Source organism: Magnolia sinica, chromosome 12, assembly GCF_029962835.1.
Source record: "Magnolia sinica isolate HGM2019 chromosome 12, MsV1, whole genome shotgun sequence".
NCBI lineage: Eukaryota > Viridiplantae > Streptophyta > Magnoliopsida > Magnoliales > Magnoliaceae > Magnolia > Magnolia sinica.
Window position 1 is genome coordinate 34,635,790 of NC_080584.1, and position 23,343 is coordinate 34,659,132.

At 37.8% G+C, this 23,343-nt stretch overlaps 2 long non-coding RNA genes across 2 annotated transcripts; one reads left to right on the forward strand and one right to left on the reverse strand.

Annotated features, from left to right (window-relative positions):
• Window positions 1-2,114: 2,114 nt before the first annotated feature.
• Window positions 2,115-3,280, reverse strand: LOC131221214 (uncharacterized). Its single transcript, XR_009159105.1, has 4 exons — window positions 2,944-3,280; window positions 2,666-2,734; window positions 2,392-2,543; window positions 2,115-2,180 (listed from the first exon to the last, which is right to left on the reverse strand). It is a non-coding gene; the product is annotated as an uncharacterized LOC131221214 (long non-coding RNA).
• A 13,391-nt stretch (window positions 3,281-16,671) lies between these two features.
• LOC131220436 (uncharacterized) lies at window positions 16,672-18,053 on the forward strand. Its single transcript, XR_009158579.1, has 3 exons — window positions 16,672-16,901; window positions 16,964-17,050; window positions 17,940-18,053. It is a non-coding gene; the product is annotated as an uncharacterized LOC131220436 (long non-coding RNA).
• Window positions 18,054-23,343: the final 5,290 nt, after the last annotated feature.

Here is a 23,343-nt window from a genome sequence, read left to right on the forward strand (position 1 = left end):
TGATCCGCGATCCATCTCCTCTTACCTCTTTGGATATGTTTCTTCTGTTCCGTATCCAATGCTAAATATCTTTACATTGTTTTAGATATTTGACGTCGGAATGTAACGTAAGATCAACCTATCTGGAGAAGCATGGGGAGATGCTGCCGAATTTTTGGGGTGGACGTTTAAATGAAAATATAAAAGTATTACAATCTATCCAACCTTAGATGAGTAACTAATTTAGGGTTTAATTGTATTAGCTTAGAATTGATGGAGCAAACTCGGATGTGCGTCGAAGCTATTCGGATGTTGAGCGGGGGTCCGTGGAAGGTGGGAACCGCTATGATGACCATAATGAAGCTGTCCATTTCCTATGGACAATATTGGAGTGGCTTGCCCTTTTAGACAGGTTATATATTTATTCAAAATTAATGGAGCAGATCTGGATGTGCGTTGAAGCTATCCGGATGAGCGGGGGTCCCTGGAAGGTGGGAACCGCTATTATGACCATGATGAAGCTGTCCATTTCTTATGGATAGCATTGGAGGGGCCTGGCCATTTGGACAAGCCGTGTTTATGTAATTGCTCGAAATTAATGGAGCAGACCCGGATGTGCGTCGAACCTATCTGGATGAGCGGGGGTCCTAGGAAGGTGGGAACTGCTGTTATGACCATGATGAAGCTGTCCATTTCCTATGAATAGTATTGGAGGGGCCTGGCCATTTGGACAGGCCGTGTTTATGTAATTTCTCAAAATTAATAGAGCAGACCCGGATGTGCGTCGAAGCTATCCGGATGAGCGGGTTCCCCGGAAGGTGGGAACCGCTGTTATGACCATGATGAAGCTGTCAATTTTCTATGGATAGCATTGGAGGGGCTTGGCCATTTGGATAGGCAGTGTTTATGTAATTGCTCGAAATTAATGGAGCAGACCCGGATGTGCGACAGATCTATCCAGATGTGAAGGTTCCCTGGAAGGTGGGAACCGCTGTTATGACCATGATGAAGCTGTCCATTTCCTATAGATAACATTGGAGGAGCTTGACCATTAAGACAGGTCTTGTTTATATCGTATTTGTAGGAACCACACCCTTAACCTAAATCCTAACCTATAACCTAAACCTGATCCCGAACCCGAACCTGATTTCATAAACATAAAACTTAACCTATAACCTATACTTATAACCTTAACCTAAACTTACAACCTCAACATAAACCTATTCTCAAATCCCTAAAACTATACTTATAACCTAAAACTATAACCTAAACCTTAACCTATTACCCAATCCTTAACTTATAACCTAAACCTATAACCTATAACCTATAACCTAAACCTAAACCTAAACCCGATCCCGATTTCATAAACCTAAACCTTAACCTATAATCTATACTTATAACCTAACCTAAATCTATTCTCAAATCCCAAAACCTATACTTATAACCTAAACCTAGACCTATAACCTAAACCTAAACCTATACTTATAACCTATAACCTATAACCTAAACCTTAACCTAAACCTAAATATTAACCCAAACCTTTAACCTATAACCTAAACCAAAACCTATAACCTAAACCAAAACCTTAACCTAAACCTATAACCTAAACCAAAACCAAAACCTATTACCTAAACCTAAATCTTAACCTATAACCCAACTTAAACCTATACATGTAACCTAAACCTAGACCTATAACCTAAACCTAAACCTATACTTATAACCTATAACCTATAACCCAAACCTTAACCTAAACCTAAACCCTAACCTAAACCTTTAACCAATAACCTAAAGCAAAACCTATAACCTAAACCTAAACCTTAACCTAAACCTAAACCAAAACCTATAACCTAAACCTATTCTCAAATCCCTAAACCTATAACCTAAACCTATAACCTAAACCTAAACCTTAACCTATAACCCAACTTAAACCTATACTTATAACCTAAAGCAAGACCTATAACCTAAACCTAAACCTATACTTATAACCTATAACCTATAACCCAAACCTTAACCTAAACCTAAACCTATAACCATAACCTAAACCTATTCTCAAATCCCAAAACTTATAACCTAAACCTAGACCTTAACCTTAACCTATAACCTATACTTATAACCTTAACCTAAACTTACAACCTTAACCTAAACCTAAACCTTAACCTAAACTCAAATCCCTAAACCTTAACCTATAACCCAACCTAAACCTATTCTCAAATCCCAAAACCTATACTTATAACCTAAACCTAAACCTAAACCTATAACCTATAACCTATAACCTAAACCTATACCTATAACCTAAACCTAAACCTTAACCTATAACCTAAACCTATACTTATAACCTTAACCTAAACCTATTCTCAAATCCCAAAACTTATACTTATAACCTAAACCTAGACCTTAACCTTAACCTATAACCTATACTTATAACCTTAACCTAAACTTACAACCTTAACCTAAACCTAAACCTTAACCTAAACTCAAATCCCTAAACCTTAACCTATAACCCAACCTAAACCTATACTTATAACCTAAACCTATTCTCAAATCCCAAAACCTATACTTATAACCTAAACCTAAACCTTATCCTAAACTCAAATCCCTAAACCTTAACTTATAAACCTAAACCTATACTTATAACCTAAACCTATTCTCAAATCCCAAAACCTATACTTATAACCTAAACTTAAACCTTAACCTAAACTCAAATCCCTAAACCTTAACCTATAACCCAACCTAAACCTATACTTATAACCTAAACCTATTCTCAAATCCCAAAACCCATAACCTAAACCTAAACCTAAACCTAAACCTAAACCTAAACCTAAATCTAAACCTATAACCTATAACCTATAACATAAACCTAGACCTAAACCTTAACCTATAACCTAAACTTATACTTATAACCTTAACCTAAACCTATTCTCAAATTCCAAAACTTATACTTATAACCTAAACCTAGACCTTAACCTAAACTTACAACCTTAACCTAAACCTAAACCTTAACCTAAACTCAAATCCCTAAACCTTAACATATAAACCAGCCTAAACCTATACTTATAACCTAAACCTATTCTCAAATCCCAAAACCTATACTTACAAGCTTAACCTAAACTTAAACCCTAACCTAAACTCAAATCCCTAAACCTTAACCTATAACCCAACCTAAACCTATACTTATAACCTAAACTTATTCTCAAATCCCAAAACCTATACTTATAACCTTAACCTAAACCTAAACCTTAACCTAAACTCAAATCCCTAAAGCTTAACCTATAACCCAACCTAAACTTACAGTTATAACCTAAACCTATTCTCAAATCCCAAAACCTATACTTATAACCTAAACCTAGACCTTAACCTTAACCCATAACCTATACTTATAACCTATAACCTTAACCTATACCTATAACCTAAACCTAAACCTTAACCTATAACCTAAACCTTTACCTACAACCTAAATCTAAACCTTAACCTATAACCTAAACCTATACTTATAACCTTAACCTAAACCTATTCTCAAATCCCAAAACTTATAACCTAAACCTAGACCTTAACCTTAACCTATAACATATACTTATAACCTTAACCTAAACTTACAACCTTAACTTAAACTTAAACTCAAATCCCTAAACCTTAACCTATAACCCAACCCAAACCTATACTTATAACCTAAACCTATTCTCAAATTCCAAAACATATACTTACAAGCTTAACTTAAACCTTAACCTTAACCTAAACTCAAATCCCTAAACCTTAACCTATAACCCAATTTAAACCTATATTTATAACCTAAACTTATTCTCAAATTTCAAAACCTATACTTATAACCTAAACCTATTATCAAATCCCAAAACCTATACTTTTAACCTTAACCTAAAACTAAACCTTAACCTAAACTCAAATCCCTAAACCTTAACCTATAACCCAACCTAAACCTATATTTATAACCTAAAGCTATTCTCAAATCCCAAAACATATACTTATAACCTAAACCTAGACCTTAACCTTAACCTATAACCTATACTCATAACCTATAACCATAACCTATACCTATAACCTAAACCTAAACCTTAACCGATAACCTAAACCTAAACCTATAACCTAAACCTAAACCTTAACCTATAACCTTAACCTAAACCTAGACCTTAACCTAAACCTATACTTATAACCTAAACCTATTCTCAAATACCAAAACCTATACTTATAACCTTAACCTAAACCTAAACCTTAACCTAAACTCAAATCCCTAAACCTTAACCTACAACCCAACCTAAACCTATACTTCTAACCTAAACCTATTCTCAAATCCCAAAACCTATACTTATAAACTAAACCTAAACCTTAACCTAAACTCAAATCCCTAAACCTTAACCGATAACCCAACCTAAACCTCTACTTATAAACTAAAACTATTCTCAAATCCCTAAACCTATAACCTAAACCTAACCTTTCCCTAAACCTACAACCTACACTTATTACCTAAACCTAAAACCTAAACCTAAACCTTAACCTATAACCTATAACCTATAACCTATACTTACAACCTTAACCTAAACTTATAACCTTAACCTAAACTTATAATGTAAACCTTAACCTATAACCTAAACTTATAACCTAAACCTAAACCTATTCTCAAATCCTAAACATATAACCTATAACCTATAACCTAAACCTATAACCTAGCCTAATCTTAAAGCTATTTTCGTAAACTGACTTTAGTCTTTTCATTGTAGACATGGATAAGAGTTGGATGCGAGCTAAGAATAGGTTTGGTCCAGAGTATAAACAAGGGGTTCAAGAGTTCATGGAATTTTCACAAAATCAGGCAGATTCAAGGAATAAGATTAGGTGTCAATGTCGAAAATGCAAGAACATGATATATAAGACTTTAGACAAAGTGGAGGACAATTTGTTCATAGTTGGGATTGACAAAGGTTACACTTGGTGGATCTATCATGGTGAAGATATGACCCATAGAGTTGAGCCCATTGAAATCCTTGTTGAGCCAATTGTGCCGGATGACGAGGATGAAGATGTTGACGAAATGCAAGATATCATAGGAGATGTGTTCAGGGGAATAGCTGCGGATACTGATTTTGCAGTGATAAGCAGTAGCGAAGATATTCCTCCAATGGGTGATGTCGAATCAGAATAGTTCAGTAGGGTGTTGAGGGATGCGCAACGTCCACTTTATCCGGGGCGTGAGAACTTCTTCAAGTTGAGCTTTTTTTACAAAGTTACTTCATTTGAAGACTAAATCGTTGGAGTAACAAATCATTTGACATGTTGCTTGAGTTGTTGAAAGAAGCATTACTGGACGGTGAGACATTGTCTAAGTCTCATTATGAGGTAAAATTCTTGATGCGAGACTTAGGCCTTGGTTATGAACTCATATATACATGTATAAATAATTGTTTATTATATCGAAAAGATCATGATAAGGCTGAAGAGTGTCTAAAATGTGGAGAGTCTAGGTGGAAGTATGACAAAGCCAGGGGTAAGAAAATCTCACAAAAGGTGTTAAGGTACTTTCCATTGAAACCCAGATTGTAAAGATTGTTTATGTCTCGTAAGACGGCTGAAGATATGAGGTGGCATAAGGAGAAACGCGTTCATGATGATAGTACAATGAGACACCCTGCGAACTTTGAAGCCTGACAAAATTTTGACAAGCAACATGACTGGTTTGCAGAGGATTCTCACAATGTTCGACTAGGTCTTGTAAGTGATGGTTTTAATCCATTTGGTAATATAAGTAGCTCGTACAGTATGTGGCCAGTGGTACATATGTCCTACAATTTACCTCCTTGGTTGTGTATAAAGGAGTCATTTTTCATGATGTCATTGCTTATTCCTAGACCCAAGTTACCTAGGAATGACATTGATGTATATTTGTGACCGTTAGTAGATAAGTTAAATGAGTTGTGGAGTTAAGGTGTACAAACGTATGACACATTTGCAGGATAGACATTTCGATTGCATGCAGCAGTCTTATGGACAATAAATGACTTTCCTGCATATAGAAATTTGTCTGGGTGGAGCACAAAGGGCAAGTTGGCTTTTCCTACATGTGGTATTGATACTTGTTCATTGTTATTGAAGCATGGTAGAAAAACGTGTTATATGGGCCATCGTCGCTTCCTTCCGAGCGATCATAGTTGGTGTAGGAAGACAATGATCTTTGATGGCAAACAAGATCAAAGGCCACCCCTGAAAGAGCTATCTGGAGAAGATGTGATGCAACAACTGAGTAACATTAGAGAAGTTAGATTTGGTAAGGCATCGCACTTGAAGAAGAGGAAACGTACAGTATTGGACTATAACTGGAGGAAGAAGAGCATCTTTTTTGAGTTGCCCTATTGGAGTGATCTGAAATTACGACACAACTTAGATGTCATGCATATTGAGAAAAATATATGTGACAATGTCTGCAAAACATTGATGAACATAGAGAAAAAAACAAAAGACAGTTTCAAGGCTCGATTGGATCTATAAGAAATGAGTTTAATGAAAGAGTTGCACTTGTAACCATATGAAAATTCATATACTATACCAGCAGCCTGTTACACATTGATAAAACTAGAGAGAGTGTTTATGTGAATGGTTGAGATTGGTGAAGTTTTTCGATGGGTATGCTTTAAACATATCGCGACTCGTAAACGTTACGGACTGTAAGGTAACAAGAATGAAAAGTCTTGATTGTCATGTCCTTCTGTAACGCCTACTGCCGGTTGCAATTCGTGGATTCCTGAGCAAGGATATCAGTGCGGCGTTGATTGAGTTGGGGATATTCTTTAAGGATTTGTATTCAAAATCGTTGAATGTAGATGTTATTAAATAACTGGAGAGAGACATTGCCATAATCCTTTGCAAACTTGAAAGAATATTTTTTCCTGCATTTTTCGATATCATGGTACACTTAGTGATTCACTTACCGCACGAGGCGAAGCTTGTAGGCCCAGTACAATATCGTTAGATGTATCCAATCGAAAGGTGTAGAACCTATTAAATTTTTTATTCAGTCCATAAACTACATATATCCATGTTTTCATACGTATAACATAGTGGTTTTATGTACAGATACCTTCACACACTCAAAAAATTTGTGAGGAATAAGACACGATCAGAGGGGTTGATAGCTGAAGCGTACATTGATAATGAGTGCCTTACATTTTGCTCCATGTATCTTCATGACATAGAGACTAAATTCAACCGAGAAGATCGGAATGCTGATGAAGGGCATAAGCATGAACAAGGACTCATATCTGTATTTGCACATAACGTTCGTCCTTTAGGATCCCCGACATTTCAGGATATGGACCATGGGGATCTAGTAAAGGTACAGTGGTATGTGTTGTATAATTATGAAGAAATTGAGTCATACTTGGAGTAAATCTTCCCTCGATTGTTATTTTCTCTACATACGATGATCTTAATGTTTCTTGCTGATGACGTGTCATTTATGTATAGCGAACACATAGACGAGATGAAGTCTAAATTCCCCACAAATTATGATCGAATGCATCAGGATTAGTTTCCAAAATAGTTCTCCAAACGTGTAAGATTTCAGATTGTATTTCACAACACTTAGAATTTTCATTGTATTGCACATTATTTCAACATAAGAAAATTCCTAAACAATTATATTCTGTATATGATAATAGATGAAGATGTTATGCAGGAGCAACTCTGTGGATGCGTCTGATGCACTATACTCACTGACATGTGGCCCTGATAGATGTGTATCTAGATATACAGGTTGTATTGTAAATGGGATTCGGTTCCACACCAAAGAACGTGAGAAGTATAGGACTACACAAAATAGTGGGGTGGTTATGAAGGGAAAAAATGAGGAGGATGAAATTAACTTTTATGGTATTTTGACAGATATTATTGAGCTGAGTTATTATATGAGAAAGCGGATGTACTTATTTAGATGTGATTGGTGGGACATTGGAAATAAGAAGTTGGGAATACAGATTGACAACTACTTTACGAGAGTAAATTTATCTTAGAAGTCGTTTAAGGACGACCCATTTGTCCTCGCCAGCTAAGCCAAATAAATATTTTACCTTGTAGACACCAAGTTAGGTGGCTCTTGGCACGTGGTGCAAAAAATAAAGCCCAGGAACGTATTTGATGTTCCTCTACCAAAAGTTGAAGATAGCGAGGACAGGGGAAATGACACGTCTAGGGTTGAACAAGCATATCAAGAAGACATGCTATCTAGGGATACAGGGACTGATTCAAGTGTTGATATTGATTTGGTGTAATTAGACAGAGTGATATACCACCAGATCATGTTGATGCCTCAATAATAAGTGATATCGTTAGAGATGATAGCAGTTTTGTTGATGGCGACGTTGAAGAAATTGATGAGGAAATACTAATTAGCGATAGTGATGGTGAAGAAGAAATAGCCCTACGCGATAGTGATACAGACGACGATTATTAAATGTACACATGATTTACATGTCATTTTTTAATTCAAATAGTTTATGTATTCCATGTATACGTGAAAATTATAGGTCATGATTAATTCCTTTTATTGACTTATTTATAATCCACATTTGCAGTTGAGTTAATTTCTGATCATGTCCTTCTCAAACTGGAGCGTAGAAGAAGCACGCAACATACTTTATTAGCTATTACAGATGGACGTTTCAGTCCTATCTTCTTCTGGTAGGGCCATAGAGATACTTAGTCTGGTCGATGAGTATAGAGTGGAATATATCGACAACGACTCAGAGAAAAGATTATACCATCTCAAAGAAATTCTAGTGCTGATGGAGATATATAGCCACGGGAAATGAGATATAGAAGTTGCGACTCTGTCACTTGCACCTCTAAATGGAGTCCCGAGAGACCAGATTTCTCCTTTTGTGACTAGTATGTTAGCTGTAAATATGTTGAGTGCTTCACACAACATGATATATGCTTCTGAAGCATACGATAGCTTACACAGGGAGTACTTTAGATAATTTACCTCAAAGTTGTTTCGTATTACAACGAAATATGTGTATTTAATATAGAATGACAATGTGTAATGAAATTTTCAATGGTTATAGATTAAAGTTTACAGTTTTATTATATTCTGCTTGCATTATAGTGTAATGGTCTAATCATATTTTAATCATCTCTCTAAGCATAAGCACAAATGCATTGTACCGTCAACACCACTTGTATAATATTTTAGTATATTCCACTTGTATTAACATTGTTTAAATTTATAAGTTCGTAACTTGCACTTATTCAGTGATGGCACTAGGTGGGAGAGCACATTGTTCGTGCACTAGATCTATCCCTTCTACTCATAATGCGACAGAGCCAGCATCGCAGTCACATGTTACATCGCAGGTGTCTGATCCATCAGTCATGCATACATCGGGCACTGCATGTAAGTCTAGACATATATTTCTTTTAATGATTTCTATTTATGTTTAGACTTACATATTTCTTTTGCAACAGCGTCGTCGACCAGCCGACGAGGACGTGGACCCACGCGTGGGTTACTTTTAGAGTGACTAACGCATGAGGGTAGGGTGATGGTAGAGTTCCCACAGGACTACATTAGACCTGTTGGGAACAATGCCATGTTGTTTACATCGGAGGTTGGTGTCTTATGCCGATCTCTAATCCCCCACCACCCCCCGTTGGGGAGACGTGACAGATGATGTGCGACAGCTCATCTGTTAGTGCCTTCAAGTAAATTTTAGTAAATTAAAATTTATTTTATAAAAGTTTATTTATGGTTAAGTTATTTTCTTAATAAGTTTATTGCCTTAATCTATTATTTTCGAAACTGCAGGATAAATTTGACTTGGATTTGAGTGTCCCGCACATCTCCCATGCCGTCGATGACATGATGAAGGAGCGGTTCAAGGATTATCGCGGTAAGTTACACCGGCAGTATAAGCAATGCACGAGCCACAAGGAGGTCGTATAGTTCGCACCATCGCACATGACCGATGAGGACTGGTGGATACTCTGCGATAGGTTTTCGTCTGATTCTTTTCAGGTAATATTTATATATTTATGATATCTTAACGTAATAATTAAATTTGTAATTAATAACAATGTATTATGAATAATGTGTTCAGAAGAGGAGCAAAATAAATTATAGCAATAGAGGAAAGTTAGAAGTGAACCACGTAGCTGGTTCAAAGTCATTTGTACGACTTCATCACGACATGGTATGAAAGTACTAGTAATTATCACGTTTATATATTCTTTCCATGCATTATATTAACTCTATTGCCTTTTCGATTGCGTAGCGAGATTTCGTAACTGGCCAGGAGCCCAGACCAGTAGACTTCTACAGAGGGACTCACTATTGGCAGGTGACGGAATCTTGGGTACATCCTATAGCCAGCGAGATTTGGATAAAAATCCTTACATTGTAAAATTTAATTGCATTAAATTATAATAATGTCATTTATTATAAAAATGCATATGTTTTCATTACAGGATGAGATGGACACCTTACGCAGTCAGCCCACTCTCGATGGTACTTAGTGAAGTGAGCCAGAGATACTGAGTCAGGTGCTTGGCACCCGTTCTGGATATGTGAGTGGGCATGGCCATGGTGCCAAGCTCATGGCACCCACTAGAGCTGCTTCCAGCCAATCCATCGTTGGCGACAGCGCCATACGCCGAGCTGATACCGTAGAGAGAGAGGTTCAGCAGCTACGGGTCGTCGTCGATGACATCAGAGATCAGCTCAATCGGCAGAGGAAGGAGCAGGAGAGGAGGATGGAGGAGGAGCTAGCGAGCCAAAGGGAGGAGCAGGACAGGAGGATAGAGGATCAGCTGGCGAGGCAGAGGGAGGAGCAAGAGAGGAGGATGGAGGAGATGCAGGTGGAGCATGAGCGACGGATGACAGAAATATTTTAGGCTCTCGCTGCACGCTTACCCACAGATGCCTCACAACCTCCGCCTTCATCTTTATGATTTTTTGTATATTTATTTATGATGTTAAGTTTATATGTATTTATGTATGAATGAATGTGATATGGATAAGATTGTTTGTGTTTGGATGAATGTAGTTTATGTTTGGATGGATGTGAATGTGAATATGATGAAATATATTATATAACAGGTGTATATCAGGATGAATATGATGAAATATATTGTTAACAGGTGTATATCAGGAATTTTGTGCTAGAATATATATTTTTTTTTTGAAAAGAGACTTTTACCTATGAAAATTTTCGTAGGTAAAAGTTTTCACGCATTTTCTAGCGACAAAAATTTTCGCTGCTAAAAGTCATGTCGAGTTTTTAGAATAAATATTTTCAGCAGTGAAAATTTTCGCTGCTAAAAGTCTTGTGAAGTTTTTTTAGCGACGAATATTTTCGTCGCTAAAAGTGGAGCGAATATTTTTAGCAAGGAATATTTTCGCTGCTAAAAGTCTTGTGAAGTTTTTTAGCGACAAATATTTTCGTCGCTAAAAGTGGAGCAAATATTTTCAGCCGCGAAAATTTTCGTTGCTAAAAGTCTTGTGAAGTTTTTTAAGGACGAATATTTTCGTCGATATAAGTGGAGCAAATATTTTTAGCAGCGAAAATTTTCGCTGCTAAAAGTCTTGTGAAGTTTTTTTTAGCAACGATTATTTTCTTCGCTAAAAGTGTACCAAATATTTTTAGCAGCGAAAATTTTCGCTGCTAAAAGTCTTGTAAAGTTTTTTTAGCAACGAATATTTTCATCGCTAAAAGTGGAACGAATATTTTTTAGCAGCGAATATTTTCGCTACTAAGTCTTGTGAAGTTTTTTTAACGACGAATATTTTCGTTGCTAAAAGTGGAGCGAATATTTTTAGCAGCAAATATTTTCGCTGCTAAAAGTCTTGTAAAGTTTTTTTAGCGACGAAAATTTTTTGTCGCTAAAAATCTTGCCTTTGGCGACGATTCAAATTTTTCGTCGATAAAACCCTTCTGCTTCGGTCTTTTAGCAACGAATTTAGCGACGAAAATTTTCGTCACTAAAACTCTTTAGCTATGAAAATTTGGATTTTAGCAATGAAAATTTTCATCGCTAAAAGTGGGATTTCTTGTAGTGTGGGCTTCTAAGCCAGTATATGGAAGCATCAAAAGAGTCACATAGGCTAGCTGTGAAAAGAATTCTGAGGTATATCAAAAGGACTATTGAATTCGGTCTATTTTATCCATACGATGATGAGGTGATTCTATATGAATATTCTAATGGTGATTGGGGTAGTGACCAAGATGAAAGAAAGAGTACCATAGGCTATGATTTCTATCTTGGATCGACAGCATTCACATGTGAAGCCGAGTATGTAGCAGCTTCGTCCACTGTATGTGAGACGATATGGCTAAGGAATATGCTAAAGGAGTTGAAGCATTCGTAGAATGAATGCACTGTCATATACATGGATAACAAGTCGCCAATTGAGCTAGCCAAAAATCCAGTGCAGCATGGAAGAAGCAAGCACATTGACACAAGGTATCATTTCCAGAGAGATCAAGTGAAGCAGAAATCAGTAAAGCTAGAGTACTGTCATACCACTGAATAAGTGGCGAACATCTTCACCAAAGCATTGACAATTGATACATTTAAGAAACTTAGATCGATGCTTAGAATGAAATCTATTTTGGTTTGAAGGGGAGTGTTGGAGTTGCAACCCAAAACCATTTACTGCAACTACCTGACTGTTCATCTTCCAATGCATAACAACACTTCCCATGAGATGCTTTTGGAAGAAGAAAAACTTGTGTAGTTTCTAGGAATTTTAATGTTGGAAGCTCCTAGTAGGGGCATTTTTGTCTTTACACATTCCATTCAAATGCCTATAAATGGGCATCTTGTGTATCCGGTTGTAGCAAGTGAATAGCAAGCAAAGCAGCAAGTGTGAGAAATGTAGAAGCAGCAAAACAATTTAAAATAAAAATAAAAAATAAAAGAAAATTGTTTTCTTTTCTCCCTTCCTTCCTTCCTACAAAATTAGATTTTTGTGAGTTGTGCTAAGGCTTTGTAAAGTTAAGAAAAATATGTTATCTTGAAGCAAAGAAAAACTCTGGCTTATACAACCAACATCTACCATATTGATGACATAGCAAGGAAGAAACCAGATCCCTCTGACCTCGAACATATTTTCAAAGTTTGCAGCATTTGGAAAAGTGCATGGACCGCAGTGGTTTTACATGAAGCCAATGAAAACTGCACATTCCACGTTGGTTGCAACGGACGATCCGTCGAATAGGTAGATGGAAAAAAAAAAAACACCTAGCATATGGGTCGTTCTTTTCCACTTGGAATTCGACCACACCCAAACGAGCCCTTAACTCAGGGTATATATGCTTACATGTGAACAATGTGCATTTTCTTTTGGGGCAACCTAGGACCAAAATTGTTGGGTTTCTATAGTGTTAGAGACCACATGATATGACTAGCTAGGTTCAGTCATGTCGCACGGTCACCGTGCGGAGTATAATAGCAAATGTTTCAAGGAGACGACAAAGGTTTTTTATTTTTATTTTTTCTGGAAGACCTTTCTTCATTTTAATTTTATTTTTTAAAATGCACAAACTGTGCCGATCTGCTTACATTCGGGCAGCCCCTAGCCTTAAACGACTAGTGACGTCCTGCCATATACCTAAAAAGAAGGAAAACAAAAAAAGAAGGCAACCCTCAGCCGTTACGAATACTCCACAGGCCCACCTTATCCAGGAAAAGGCCCCACAAATATAAAGAGCGCCAATCTGGGACCCACTCCCTAATCTAGCCAAACCATCCGCAACCTTATTCGCCTCCTGCGGCATGTACCTAACTCTAATCTCCACACGGCTTTTGAGATTCTCAATCGGCACACTCTAATACCACAGCCTCCAGGCGTTGGAAGCACCCTTCGTGACCATGTCAACGACAACCATAGAGTCATTCTCACTCTTGACAACAATCTTTGGGAAGCCCTGATCCACACATAAGGATAGGCCCTCAGTCAAAGCACAAGCCTCCACCCGAGTCTTGGTTCCCATGCAATACCCACCCGAAAATGCAAACAAATAGTCTCTCCGTCTATCTCTAACAACACCTCTACCTCCTGAGAGCCCCAGGTTCCCTCAGGATGAGCCATCAATGTTAAGTTTAGCCCACATATCTTCTGCTTTAAGACACATCACCACAAAAGTGTACAAACCCCAGGGGGGCCGACACTCAATCCGCAACACTTAGAAGGACAAACGCCGAGACAGCTTCACTGTCCTAGGGTGGGGAAGAGAAAAACACAAGAGACAGCACGGTTCAAGATTTGAGAGATGACCCTACTTCGTTTCATTTGGAAACCTTCAAACCTGCTGCGATTTCGTTCCTTCCAAACCTCCCAAAAGATCAAGCTGGGGAGTAAACCAAGCAACATATATAGAAAAACAATTAGATGGAGAGGCCGCTGACCAACATTGAGTAGCCTTCCCCAAAGCTGATTGGCTTGGCATGAAGGAAATCTAAAAAATGGGAGCCAAAACAAGAGCACACATGGGAGGCAAGCGCGCCTGTAGACTGGCTAAGGACAGACTCTTAAGTCGCTCCACACGAAGATGACAAAGGCTCTTTTGTACAAAAAGAGTGATGAAGTACGGTTCTTTCTTTCAACTTCCTATATGCATGGGACATTTTATTTTCCTTTTATTTTGTCTTTTTATTATTATTATTTTATCTTTTTAAAACAGAGTGGCTAAATTTTTCTAATGTCATATAACTTAACAGACCCAATGAGGATACGGACTGTGTAGCATAGCACTGCAAATATCCTGTGCAGCTATGATGCATTGAGAAGGAAAAGGTGCCATTTGTGCACGACAGATGTGGGCCATCATGAAAAATACAAAATCATCAATTCATACAAGTGAATCTAACTCCTAGATCTTCCATGCACACATGGTACTTTTTTACTCGCAACATGACATTTTTATTTCTACATAGAGTGAGTGCATTCACTTAGTATCCACCCAATAGTGGTAAAGAAAATAACCTCTGGCCAAACAAACCTTTAAAACTAACTTTACAAGTTTTAAAGCTTTAGTTCTCACGGTATTTTAACTATTGGTACGGACAATGCCGGGATTTTCATTTTTCCCTTCTCGTGTAGCTATGGTTTCTGCTCAAATGGTAGGGCCGAAATCAGGGCGATCTGGGAGGGCCTATCGCGTTACATGGTTCTGGGTTATACCAAGGTGGAGTTAGTTAGCAATTCCAAATCGATGGTGGATTCCCTCAATAAAAAGTACGCCCCTGCGTGGTCCATGTGGTATTGGTGGACAATAATAAGTTCCCACATGGACAACATGGAAGCGATTATCTCCCATTCCCCTAGGGAGACTATGTGGCGGGCGACAATCTTGCTCATGGGGGCAATGGTAGCCAGTCTCGTAGCCTATTCCGGTCCATGACTGAGCTGTCACCCCTCATCAAAGGTCTGATCTTTCTGAATAGAGCTGGCTTAGGCTACTTGAGAGAGACTTAGAAGTTCTCTCTTCCTCTTGTTTGTTTTGCTTCTTTGCTTAGTGGGCTTATTTTTTCCTTTTTTGCTAACAGGTCCACGGCTTTGTACATATACAAGTCCATGAATATGAAAAGCCCTTTCTTTCTTTCTTTTTCTAAAAAGAATAAAGGTCACGTGGTAGATCACAAAGGACCAAAGTCGGTTCGAGCTATCCATCTTTAGCACAACTGCCCAGGGTGATATGTCTATCGGGACAGTATCTGGTCGGCCTCATCATGGATGGCCTATATTTAAAAAATATAAGCAACTTAAAAATAATAATAATAATAATAATAATAATAATAATAATAATAAATAAAAATAAATAAATAAATAAATAAACAATTGTATGGGATCCAATTTAGGCAGCTTTCCTATGCAGTTTCACTACAAGAAATATATGTATCAGCGGCGCACTACCAGTGGCGGCCACAACAAACCGCCAGTGTACATGTAAAATCAGTGGCGTTTTTACGTGGCCACCAGTGTATAGATAAGTCACCGCCGCTGAATTCTGAAATTTAAAAAAAAAAAAAAAAAAAAAAAGAAAAAAAAAAGAGGGCTTTTTCCCCCCACTTCCCCAAATCGCCCCATCCCCAAATCGATCGCAAGCACCATTTCTCTCCCAAAACCCTTCTTCCCTCCTCTCCCAAATCGCGCCTCTTTTAGTCCGCAATAACCGACTGAAAGTCTCTCTCCCTCTCTCCAACGTCTCTCGATCTCCCTCTTTTAGTCCACCAACCGACTGAAACTCTCTCTCTCTCTCTCTCTCTCTCTCTCTCTCTTTCTCTCAATGTCTCTCGATCTCCCTTTTCCACTCCGGCCTCTCTTGATATGGTTTCCATTTCCATTGCTTATTGAAGATGCTTATCTCTCGGCCGTTGCCCGGTGAGAAGGCCTGCAAGAGGAAGAAGCACCAGAAACAGCCGCAACAATAGCTCCTCTTCTCCAACAGCCGCAACAGTATGCTACTCTCTCTCTCTCTCTCTCTCTCTCTCTCTGTCTCTCTTGGTTTCAACATGTATGAAATGTCTTGCAGAGTGTGATGGATGATACACAGGCACTTAGAAATTGCATACATGTCATAACATGGTGGAAAAATCTGATCAAGCACATGTGTGGCTGAGTGTGGATGGACAGGGACAGCACTCTCCACATGTGTGGAACTAGCAAACCTCCTAAATGCTGAATGTTGCATTTATAGTTCTGTAAATTATTCAATTAATTTTTATATGGACAGGGACAACACTCTCCACATGGGCAGGGATAACACGCTACTTGTTTGATGAAATGCTTTAGCCAAATCCTTTTTTGGATGAAACCGTGCTATCAATTGGACTTGAGACCACCTTTCTCAATTGGGATCAGCGGCCAAGTCAATGTTACAAAGACAACTAGTCTGGAAATCTGGGAAGATATAGTGTTCATGGTTTGGTGCAGATACACTATGAAACAACTGGTTCGGAAATCTGGGAAGATAAATGTGGCAAGGTGGATATGTTTGTTGCAGGCATTGGAACTGGTGAAACTATTTCTGGCGTTGGCTATTTTCTGAAAGACAAAAATCCTAACATAAAGGTATAATATGATGATGTATTTTATGGTCGGAGTGGCTTTAGGAATGATTCCAGGGCTGGCCCACCATGAGCTGAGTTAGTTTGAGGCCTTTCCAGGCCAGTTACATGAATGTCCAAACAGGACAGGCTGGGCCAACTTGTCAGGCCTTTAGGGTCCTTGGACGCATTGTTGATTGTCTTGAATACCTGCAATGTTCGTTTCCTCAAAAACCAATTGGATTTGTTTTTGGGGTCTCTCCTATTTGTTACCTAAATCATCGATTGAGTCCCAAACCAATGATTGCAGGTGGCATCCAAACACAAATATACAAGCAGCAAGACAAATATATTTGTTGTGGGGAATGTAACTGGTGGAACTATTCTAATGTTTGGTCATTTTCTAAATAAAAAATGAAATAAAATAAAAATCTTATATTTGGTCATTTTCTGAAGGGGGGAAAAATCCTAACATAAGGGTATCATATGACGACACATTCTAATGTTGCAAGGCTTGATCGAGGCCTTTCTGGCCCGTTTGGCAAGTACTAGGACAGGCTTGCGAACTTGTCCGGCCTTTAGGGGGCTGGGTCTATGGGCTGGCAAGAGCTGTCCCAACCAGTTGCAACCCAACTTTTTGCCTAAAATCACTTTGTAAATTACTGGATATTTTAGTTCTGGATTGTTGGGTCGTGGAGTTTCGTATATTTAGCCCTTTCTTTATTTCACGCATACACGGTGATGTTCCAGATTATTGTTGCGGATCCTTTGGAAAGCAATGTACTTTCACAAGGAAAGCCTGGTAAAAGCAAAGATGACTGTTTGGATGTTTTCTCCTCAGATAATCATGCTTTTAGGCGGTTTATGCATTTGTGCTTTCTTTCTTTCTAAGTTGTGTCATCACAATCACTCAGGTCCACATAAGATTCAAGGTATTGGAGCAGGTTTTGTACCCGGGAATTTAGACCTTGAAGTTGTTGATGAAGTCATAGAGGTATGGTTTTCTTCCACCCTTATTTATTCCTGCTATGTTTTGGGACATACGGTATGGATGAAGGCTTGGTTCACTAGTCTTTTCAAAATGACAGATCACTTTGCTTTGTTTTTGTTTTGATATATTTTCATGCTTCTTGATCAGCAAGATGTGACTTGGTGACCAAGTTTTTTCATTATTGGCGATTGCAATTGGATGCATGTCTTTTTTGGTGTTAGTGTAAATATTATTGAGTAAATGTTATATATTCTTTAGTTCCTTCTTACTGTTGGGAAAGATAGTAAATTTTAATTATTTTTTTTCATGTGTTGTTTCAACTTGTTACAGTTCATTGGAATAAGCGATGCATGTTGGTTTGTTAAACACATGATAGCAAACCACATGTTTGTGATGTAGGTTGAGGTATTATGTTTCTTTTCTTTTTCTCTCTTTTTTATTTAATAATGCAAGTTTCTATTTGGATGTACCCTGAGGCCTGCATAACACTTGCAGTACCTGATTCAGGAGATGGATACTAATCATCAACTGCCCATTGTTCGAGGCATTGAGAGAAACAGGAAACATTTCATGTTCGCCTCTATTTTGAGGTTCCTTTTCGGTAGGACTTGAAAATTTAAATGGATGGATAATTAGGGTGGAAACAAATGATGCCTGCTCAGTTCCTCTAACCAAGGGACATCCAATATGCTAAAAGAGGGTTTGATCTATGGCTTGAATGAACTTGGTTAGCATGGGATGCTTAGAAGCATGGAATGAACTGTAAGGTCCTGATTTGTTGTGCTGCTACTCAGTGGTTTGAGTAGTTTTGTTCTATGATTTAAGTGTTAATCACAGTCAGTTTTAGAGCAATATTGGTAGCTGATTTTTGTTTTACTGCTACTCAGCGGTTAATTGATTATATAGCTTCATGGTTGTTTGAGTAGTTTTGTTCTATGATTAACTCATTTGAACATTCTGGATTTATAGTTTTAACGGTTAATTGATTAGTGATGTGCATTTGTTTATTCATGTTTAGGAATGACTTTTTATTGCAGAACAAAAATACTATTCAAAACTAGATAGCGACATGAACTTGTTGGGGTTATGATTCTATATGATGACTTCATGCTATCAATCTTTCTTTTGCCATTGCCAACTTTGCAATTGTTGAGTTTTCATCATTTTATATCGAGACTAATACTCCAGTCATTCATATTTCAGTTAGTAATGTTCCATCAGTTTCTGTTCTTCATTGAAATGCCAATGTTTGTGTAAGATAGACAAGAAGTTGTCATCGAAAAGGTTGTTTGAAATAAACACAATTGTGTCACAATTGTGAAAGGCCTTGAACTCTTTGGTGAGCAATGTCCATTGTCCACTACAATTCTTTTTCATTTTTAGTTCAAAAGTTTGATGGAATCCCTTTGTTTGCTAGAAGTTTCTAATTTTGTTTTATAACTCCACATGATGCATGGCTTATTGTTTCAAGTGTTAAACTGAGCGAGGCTTCAAAGAAGCTTGGAAAAAAATTCGTAAGAGTGGGTTTGTTGCTACCTTTCTGTGAAAAAAATAAAATCATTAACATTACCTGATGATGATGATTTGTGATTTCTCTCCATTTCCTCCTGTAATATAATGGATTGGGTCTTCTACCAATTGTGCCATGCTGACACTTGTACATGAGCTTTACTACACACCCGTGTGGCTTAGCAAATCTATGTTTTTCATTTTTTATTTTTTATTTTTGGCTTAGAATGACATGTTCAAAAACATCAATGTAATAGTATCTATGCCTGTAACTGAGCTATTTTCTCTTTATATGCTTTGCTCAGGCATTTGCACTTGACATTCTTACCTCCTATTGCACATGGTATCATAAAGGCCGAGGCCCCTCACTTACATTAAGGTAATTTTTTCTTATTCCTAGTTTTAAGCTGTTTTTTTCCCTCTTGGGATTCCTAGCTTGGGAGAACACCTGACCGTGGATTGTATGGCCTACCTGGAACTATCATTTATAATGAGAAAATTTACAAAGATTTCATACTTGGAACTATCATTTAGTGTTGTTTATGCAATAGATGAGAAATTTTACAAAGACCTTTGGAGTCTATGCTTTGGTTTTTATGGTTTGATCCATTTTTGGTTTCAGGACATCAATTTTCACTATTGGGTGGATTTCTGTAGAAATGTTTGCCTTTTGTGATTTTTGATGCTCATATAATGGTAGTGGAGTAAAATTCTTCCAAGAAACATTCCACTGGTGTGCAAGACTTATCTTGGTTATGGCGTTCTTGAAGTAATTTAACAAGAGAGGTACTTGTGTTCTCAGTACTTTTAGTTGTGTAGATTAAACATTTCTCTATTTATTTTTGCTAGGGTTACTTAATATATCTTGGCTAAAACCATTCTGTGTAGATTGAAGAGGTGATGGGATGTCTTTTTAGGGGGGCATGTTATTATTGCAACTTGGCTTCCTTTGCTAAATGAACGGATGATAATGGGGCTTGTTTATATTATATTAGGAAGCTTTGTCAGACCCAGAATGTATTTTCACTTACCCGTCTAAGTGGTTAAGGAAGATACTTATGGATAAGAGTTGGATTCATCTGCCAAGGTATCCATTTAGAAACTTCTCATCTTAGTTGTTGTGGCTTAGTGGTCAAGATGCGTTCTTTTGACATATCCTCTAATTTCATTGTCTGATTTAGGGTCAGCGACGCATACTTAAATGGAGCTGTGAAATTTATAGATTTTGCATTTGCAAATGCAAGTAATGGAGGAAGGATCCGATGTCCATGTGAGAACTGTAACAATAACTTCTGGGTGTCTCGAGAAGTAGCATATGATCATATCGTGTTTGACAGATTTAATACAAGTTACACCTACTGACGTTTTCGTGGGGAGGTTACGTCTTCTTCCATGCCTGCTACCACAAATGTCGTAGGCGATAATCCAGATCCACACGATGATATGCACGGATTGTTACATGATGTGTTTGGTATTTCAAATCTAAATGGTGAAGAGAGTGATGCAGGCCACACGTCATATGGACCTACACAGGGGCAGAATACTGAAGCACAACAATTTTTCAAATTGGTAGAAGATGCTGATCAGGAATTGTACCCAGGTTGCAAGAAATTCACTAAGCTTTCTTTTGTTGTGAAGTTATATCACATAAAGTGCCTTGGGGGAAGGAGTGATAAATCATTCACCATGTTACTTGAATTGTTGAAGGAGGTTCTTCCCGAGGGTGAAATGTTTCCAAAGTCTTTCTATGAAACGAAGAAGATTATTGGAGAGTTAGGCCTCAAATATAACAAAATTGATGCATGTCCCAATGATTGTATGTTGTACTGGAAGGAGGCTATCAATGAGCAATCATGTGCTATATGTGGTACTTCCATATGGAAAATGGTTGAACATCAGTCAAATGATGAGGGATCTTCATTTGCAAAGGATCAAAAATTTTCAGCTAAGATATTACGTCATTTTCCCTTGAAATCAAGACTTCAAAGGTTGTTTATGTCATCAAAAACAGCTTCCTCTATGAAATGGCATGAAGTAGGACGCACTGACGATGGAATATTAAGGCATCCTGCTGATTCCCCAGCATGGAAAACTTTTGACCACAACCACCCAAGCTTTTCTTCGGACGGTCCTAATGTTAGACTTGGGTTAGCAGCTGACGGTTTTAATCCATTCAGGACAATGAGTATTGCTCACAACACATGGCCTGTTATTCTGATACCATATAACTTACCACCATGGATGTGTATGAAGCAACCTAATCTCATGTTGTCCTTACTTATTCATGGCCCTTATGGACCCGGTAATGACATTGACGTGTATATGCAACCTTTGATAGATGAGTTAAAGGAATTGTTGGAGGTTGGTGCAGACACTTATGATGCCTCAAGCAATAAGACATTTCGATTACGTGCGGCATTGTTGTGGACTATCAATGACTTCCCTGCATATGCAAACTTGTCTGGATGGGGCACTAAAAGACGTCTCGCTTGTCCTTGTTATAATAAGGACACTTCGTCTAAATGGTTAAAACATGGTCGAAAGTTTTGTTATATGGGTCATCGTCGATTTTTAGAACATGATCATAAGTTTAGAACTGATAGCAAATCTTTTGATGGCATGGAAGAATTTGGTGAGGCACCAACTCCACTATTTGGTTCTGATGTGTTGGTCCAGTTGTAGGGAATTAATGTCACCTTTGGGAAGAAGACTGTAGGCAGTCATGGGTATAAGAGAAGACGAGAAGACAATGAGGAAGAAAGATATAACTGGAAAAAGAAGAGCATTTTCTTTGATTTGCCATATTGGGAGCATAATCTATTACGTCATAATTTGGACGTGATGTATATTGAAAAGAATGTATGTGACAATGTGCTTGCGACGTTGTTGAATATTACAGGGAAAACAAAGGATACTGTAAAGGCACATCTTGACCTATAAGATATGGGTATAAGACAAACATTACACCTAAAACAACTTTCATTTAACAAGACATATTTGCCACTTGCATGCTTTACTATGTCACCAAGTGAGAAGGATGATTTTTGCAAAATCTTAAAGCGGGCGAAAGTTCCAGATAGTTATGCAGCCAATATTTCACGTTGTGTGCATCTCAAAGAGCGTAAAACTTCAGGACTCAAGAGCCACGACTGTCATATTATGATGCAACAACTACTTCCAATTGCGATACGAACAACATTAGCTAAGAACGTAATGTTAGTCTTACTTGAATTGAGCGGATTCTTTAGAGAATTATGTTCCAAAGTTGGTCGAGTAAGAGACTTTGACCGATTGGAATCTCGAATTGTGTTAACACTTTGCCATTTAGAAAAGATTTTTCCACCAGTTTTTTTTATATTATGGTGCATTTGACCATTCATTTAGCGGGTGAGGCAAAAATAGCTGGACCGGTACAATATCGATGGATGTACCCCATTAAGAGGTGCATGTTAATGTTTACAAATTAAAATTATTTGTCATGATATGCTAGTCATGTTAATCGACCATATATTTTTAAACTTTTTATTATTGGTGATCACAGATATCTACTCACATTAAAGTCATATGTTCGTAATACAAGTCGGCCTGAGGGATCAATTGCGGAAGGGTACTTGGCAGAAGAATGCTTAACATTCTGCTCGAGGTACCTGCATGGTACAGAGACAAGGTTCAATTGGCCAATACAGAATGATGACTATGGTAACACTGTTATAGAAGAACAATCCTCTATTTTCCCATTAGTAGGTCGTGCATTAGGGAAGTCTGAGGATTGTGTACTGGATAACGTTACATTTGTACAGGCACATCGATATGTCCTG